Here is a 6423-nt window from a genome sequence, read left to right as displayed (position 1 = left end):
GTTAGCATGAAAGAGTCGGTTCCCAGGCTGATAAAATTTCCAGAGACTGTTATGCAGGGGCATCTGCAGCAATAATCACCGCCTTCAAAATGGCAAGCACAACAGGGTGATCAAAACCCGGGCCCTTTTTAATGTGCATCATGCACATTGCACATATGTAAAAAGGGGCAGCACTTTATTTATTTGCGCCCACCATTTTGAAGCCAATGACCATCAGTGCAGATGCCCCTGCTGTGATGTGAGCGACCAGCTGCAAGCTTTCCTGTTAACTGTGGAGATCCTTGAAGTCCATGGGAAGGCTATTACCGTCAGGAAGTCGCCATCCACGGGTGCACAGGGATATATTGGATCTAGATGTGTACTTTTCCCTCCCTTTTTTATGCTGATTTATGTTCAGACACCTTACAACCTCCTAACAGAATCAGTTATGAGATACAGTTGGTTTCCTATTCACAGATCAGAATCCTACCCTCACCAGTAGAGTTACTAAGTTCCTATCTGCAGTGATTTCCATAGGAAGGCATAAGATGTCCTAATTTTGAAGTGAAGGCATTATTATTATTATTATATTTTTATCCTGCCTTTTTTATATATAACTCGAAGCGGCAAACATACCTAATCCTTCTGCCTCCTGTTTTCCCCACAACAACAACCCTGTGAGGTGGGTTGGGCTGAGAGAGAGGGACTGGCCCAAGGTCACCCAGCTGGCTTTCATGCCTAAGGCAGGACTAGAACTCACGGTCTCCTGGTTTCTAGGCCAGCACCTTCTTCACTACACCAGACTGGCTCTCTTATGAAGTCTTGTCTTGTCTCTTTTCTTGTATTTGTCTTTTATTCTATTTCTACTTTATCAAATGCTTTCTATTGTTTCATTGTACCTTGTTCAATTTTTCCCTTTCACCGGTTTTTAAGTCTTAATTTTTAGTAACTGTTGCACTGTATTTGTTGTATCTGGTCATTGCCTCTGTGTTTTTTGCCTTGCTGGTCATTGACTGTAGTTACACAAATTTGATTTGCTTGGCTTTGCAAAAGATTCGCTTTCAGTTAGGCAGCTGCTAAACAGCCTGCAACAGAGTTTTGCATATCTCTTAGCTAACATTTAGTGGTGGTCTGGATTTTTGCAGTCCAGATACCATATACCCTAGCCCATCGTATAGGACCCTGCAGATGGATTGGCATTATAGAATTTCCATCCAGCATGGCTGTTGTAGTATCAACACATCTCTCAAGCTGTGTTGAACTCCTAAGCATTTTAGATGGGGAAAAGCTTAAAGCACCTATTTTGTCCATTAAAGCCTCCAACCACACACCTCAAAGTATCCAAAATTTTACGCCCTGCTCACAATGGTGTGTGTGTTGGTGTGGGTGTGGCTGTGTCACCTGGAGATCACAAGTGGCATGTTAGAAGGCTGTGGGCCATAGGCTGCCTATTCCAGTTTACCCTGTCTTAGAGCTTTAGGACTAGAGTCATCATTTGTCCTGCTAGTGAGACAGCTTTTGCTTTGAAGAGTTGCCCAAACCAAGCCTAGTGGAAAGATATTAAGCCCAAAAGAGACAACCTGGAGCCTCGTGAAGTTGCTCATCAACACGTGGTCAACCAACTGAGTAGCCAGGAGATAGTCTTCCCCATTATTGTGAAATGTGTTGTATCTCTCTTCCATTTATACCTAAAAATCTGAATGTGTAAATGTTACGCATGCCAACTCCTTCTGAATGATGCATTCTCTTCTTTCAGTAATGAGGAGGAATCCATGCATCAAGTCACTAATATATCAGAACATATTGTCATGTCACGTAATTCTGTCTCTTGAAGAGGTACTGCTTTCTGGAAAAGAAAAGAGAGCATCGTGTGTTTCTTGATCCTCTGACAGTAAACTGATGCTTGAAATGTGTGCACTAGGCTTGATGAAAAAAAAATGGAGAAGTCAGAGGAATAGCTGATTAAGGCCACATTCCTACTTGGGACTAAGTTCCAATAAATTTAGTGGGACTTAAAAAGAAAATGTGCTTTACTGTCCATATCTGTGCGATAACAAAGAACAGAGAGAGACAGCAAATATAACATTCTTTTCTACTGTACTGACAGTTGACTGCAACGGCTTGTATGCTGGCTCAGCTTGTTACTTGGAATTTTAGGCTTCATTATTAGCTTTTTAATAAAGGTGATATTAGCATTTTAGCACAACATCCATGCCTTCTTTTGAAGTTCAGGAAACCATGTTTTCCTTTTACCCAAAACCTTTTCTTCTATTACGTGCAAAAACTAGCCTTTTCAGCAACTAAACAATAGAGAGCCTGTTCCGAAAGTCCTTGAATACACTTGCAAATTTTAAGATGATACAAACCTGGCTAGGAAAGGGAGTGATGTAACCCATAGATTTGCCACTTGTGGAATGTTATCTAGAATCAGTGCTTTCTATTGTTCAATTCTCACATGTAATCAATGTCTTCTATTGTCTGATTACTTGCTTTATGACGTATCACACATTTTTATTTATTTATTTTGTATCCCGCCTTTATTATCTTTATAAATAACTCAAGGGGGCGAACATACCGAATCCTCCTTCCTCCTATTTTCCCCACAACAACAACCCTGTGAGGTGAGTTGGGCTGAGAGAGAGGGACTGGCCCAAGGTCACCCAGCCAGCTTTCAGGCCTAAGGCGGGACTAGAACTCTCAGTCTCCTGGTTGCTAGCCTGGAGTCTTAATCCCTAGACCAAACTGTATGTATGTATCATTTGTTTCAGTACCCTATAAAAGGACTTGACCCCCCCACCTTAATAAATGCTTTTGCTTTTGTCTGAATTGCTGTGTGATTTGTGTTTTCAGGTACACAAAAAGCCACTTTGCAAAGTTAGTGTCTCTCCCAAATTCAGGGACCCAGTTTTTATCAGCTCCACGCCAAACGTGGGGTGCCTGAGTTTTTAGGCAACAAGCTCAGTTACTTGTTGGAGACTAAGAACTGGAGAGTTTTTGGTATCTGAATAGCTGGCATCTCTTGACTGACTGATTGATTGATTGATTATATGCCATCAATTGTTTTTGACTCCTAGCAACCACAAAGATAGATATTCTCAATCTGTCCCTATCCTGTTCTTTCAGGTCTCCCAATGGTACACTTATCACCACTGAAACTGAGTCCATCCACCTCGCTGCTGATCATCCTCTTCTTCTCTTTCCTTCCACCTTCCCCACTTTGGAGCCTTTTCCAAAGAGCTGGGTCTTCGCAAAATGTGTCTGAAGTAGGAAAGTTTGAGCCTGAAAGAATTGCTCCTAAAGGCCTTCCCCTAGACTGTACTAGCCATTCATCCTTAAGTCAACAGAAAGCAATTCTGGCATGAAAATTTGCTATCTCCAATGCTGGTTTCTATTCTACTCTATGGGCTCTATTTTTAGTCACTGGATAATATCAGAATAATGGGGTGGGAGGAACATTACTTTAACACTGGTACAGCGAAGGGCAACTTAAGGTAATTTACTTATGAGTTTGGGATGAGATGGCAGAAAAAGTATGTGCCAGGACCTGTTTGTGCCAAGGTTGGTGCAAGTGGAGAAAGGCCCTGGTACAAGAGGAACCCTGCTGGGTTAGGGAATTGGAGAATATACTGTATGTTCATCAAGGAGAATAAATGAAGTCAACTTTATTACATTTTCTATTCTACCTCAGTGGAAGGAAAGAAAGAAGAGGATGACCAGCAGCAAGGTGGATGGACTCAGTTACCATGGTCATGAGTGCGCCTAGGAAGGCCTGAAGGACCACACTGGGGACTGATCATCCTGGAGAAAATCTCTCTGAGTGCTTGCTTAATAGTTGATACCGACTTGATAGCCTATGATCCTCACTCTATCTCAGAAGCCAGCCAGCTCCACGTTATTAGATCCTGTCCTGTGAAAATTATACAAATGAGCCCAGTGACAACACTATTAGGTTCCTGGCTGCAAGCTTTTGTTCTTTTCATGCTTTTCAAAGATTCCCTGAAGAGAATGATAATTGGGCCTAGAAGCTGCAAGGAAAAGGAATTCCCCAGGAAACCTGGCATTGTAGATCTGATCTGCTGTGGAGTCAGACTTCCAACCTGCTGGCAACAATCCTTGGAAGCAAGAGTGCAGCCTGGACTTTTGTCTTTAGGACTCCCTTTTATGAAGGTCTCCAATGTTTGCTCAGAACTCCCTCGACCAGGCAGCTGGAGGACGCCGCCGTTACCAAAACACGAACAAAGCCCACAATTGAGGCCGATTAGAAGCATCAGAAACGTAAACAGGGAAGCTTTTCATCCCAAACAGATTGCTCCAGAAGCAGGGAGGAGATGCTGACAGACAGCATCGCGCTAAGTGGGGTACAATGTTGGTTTGAGATGAGTGGCTACAAAAGTCAAACGGGAGTTTGATGGCCCTGTCAAAGGCACTTCAACGACCTTGACTTCCCAGGCTGCTTGAAAGGCCAAACGCAGCATTAATTAGCTAATTCAGAGGGAAGGGAGAAAGGCTGTTTCTGAAGCAAGCGGGAGAGCAGGAAAGAAGTTAATAGGGCTGGGGCAAGGGCCACTTAAAAGATCATTATGGAAGCAGAAAGAGGGGGTAGGGGTGGGCAGGAACATGCCTGGGGAAAGTACTCTTCAGTTTAATTACCAGAGGGAGAGAAGCTGCCGTATTTGACAAATGTTTTGGTTTTATATTTTTCGGACCACGTACCAACCAACGAGTCCAGTGATGCTGAAGGAGTTTCAAAAAGACAAAGATGGTGGTCATAGTACAGGTAGTCCTCACTTAACAACCATTTGTTTAGTGATGATTCGGACTTACAACAGTGCTGAAAAAAATGACTCACACTTAGGACTGTTGCAGCATCCACACGATCACGATTTGGGTGTTTGGCAACCAGTTCACATTTATGACCATTGCAGTGTTCCATGGTCATGTGATCACCATTTTTAATAATCCCAGCCAGTTTCTGGCAAGCAAAATCAATGGAGAACCACGTGATTCGCTTAATGACCACTTGGTTTGCTTAATGCCTCCAGTGATTCACTTAACAACTGCCACAAAAAGGTCATAAAAGCAGGTCGGATTCACTCAATGACTGCTTTGCTTAGCAACCAAAATTTTGGTTCCAATTGTGGTCATTGAGCGAGAACTACTAGTGGTGGAATCTCCTCCAACTTTCCAGAACAGTATCTTAAGGTAGTTTTACCACTTGATAATTGCTTCCATATTTATTTTAACACTCTGGCCAATTTCTTTCCAAGCAAGGCAACATTATCTCAGTAGGTATACTCCTGTCATGAGGTCAGGTAGGACAAGTAATTCAAGTGGCACTGTAGATTTCTAGTACCAGTGAAGAAGGCTCACTAAGGTATTTAATCCCTGAGAAAGAATCAGAATTTTTCTTTTGTTCAGATCCTTTGAAATGAATGAGAGCTATACTAAAAATCTGAACCTGCTCTGTTTCTCACAAACTGAATTAAAACTGAAATCCTGATAAGGTGTTTGTGTTGGGGAGAGAAGAGGTCCACTGACTAGGATATGCTTGCAGATACTAGTTTTCCTCATAATATGTGGCCCTTTGTCAGGGTAATCAAGATGCAGAGGAGAATAGCAAACCTGTATAGTTTGAACCTTCAGCGTAAAAATTCCCTTAAGCCGAGCTCAGCTCCTGATGACTGACTGGACACATCCATTATTTTTCATTGCAGCCAATACCTTCTTCCAGATGTTTCTTTCCCTTTTTCAGCCCTGCAATTTCTTCTTGGTCTCTCCTCCTCCAGGAACTGACCTTTTGCCATTGGGATCAGCCAGGATGAGATAGGTACTACCACCTGCTGTAGTCAAATGGGATTCATTTAAAATCAGAATAACACACTGTAGGGTATATGCTTCTGAAGGAAACACCTCTGAGTTGAATTTTACAAATGTAGTTGTTGTCAGTTAGATTTTCTTTACTGCCTTGAGAACATAGATATAGCAGTGATATAAAGCAAAAAATGTCTTTTTAGACCTAGGCTACTGAAAATGTTACTGCGTATTAGATTACTTGATTTACCTAAACATTAATTTTGTTATCAGTATCAAACATTAAATCAGCTTTCTCCAACTGGTGCCCTCCATGTGTTTGACTACAACTTCCATAATTTCCAGTCAGCATTGGAAAGATATTTGTAGTTGAACACATCTGGAAGAGACTAGATGTGTTTGAGAAAGACTATAAGATACATGTAGATCAGTGGGATAAACTTATGGGGGAAAAAAACCCTTAGTTTCTCCCAAAAAAACCATGAAGCACAGAAGAAATTGCAAACCACCTGTATTGGGAGAGCTTACTGTTTTAAAGTTGTTCACGTTGTTTCCAGCACCATCTTGTCCAAAATTCCAGAGGATTCCCCAACCATTTAGAATAGATTTTTAGCAGGACAGGACATTTAAAGG

This window comes from Candoia aspera, chromosome 2 (assembly GCF_035149785.1).
Source record: "Candoia aspera isolate rCanAsp1 chromosome 2, rCanAsp1.hap2, whole genome shotgun sequence".
Lineage (NCBI taxonomy): Eukaryota > Metazoa > Chordata > Lepidosauria > Squamata > Boidae > Candoia > Candoia aspera.
The sequence above is the reverse complement of the archived record's forward strand: the minus strand, read 5'-3'. Positions refer to the sequence as shown.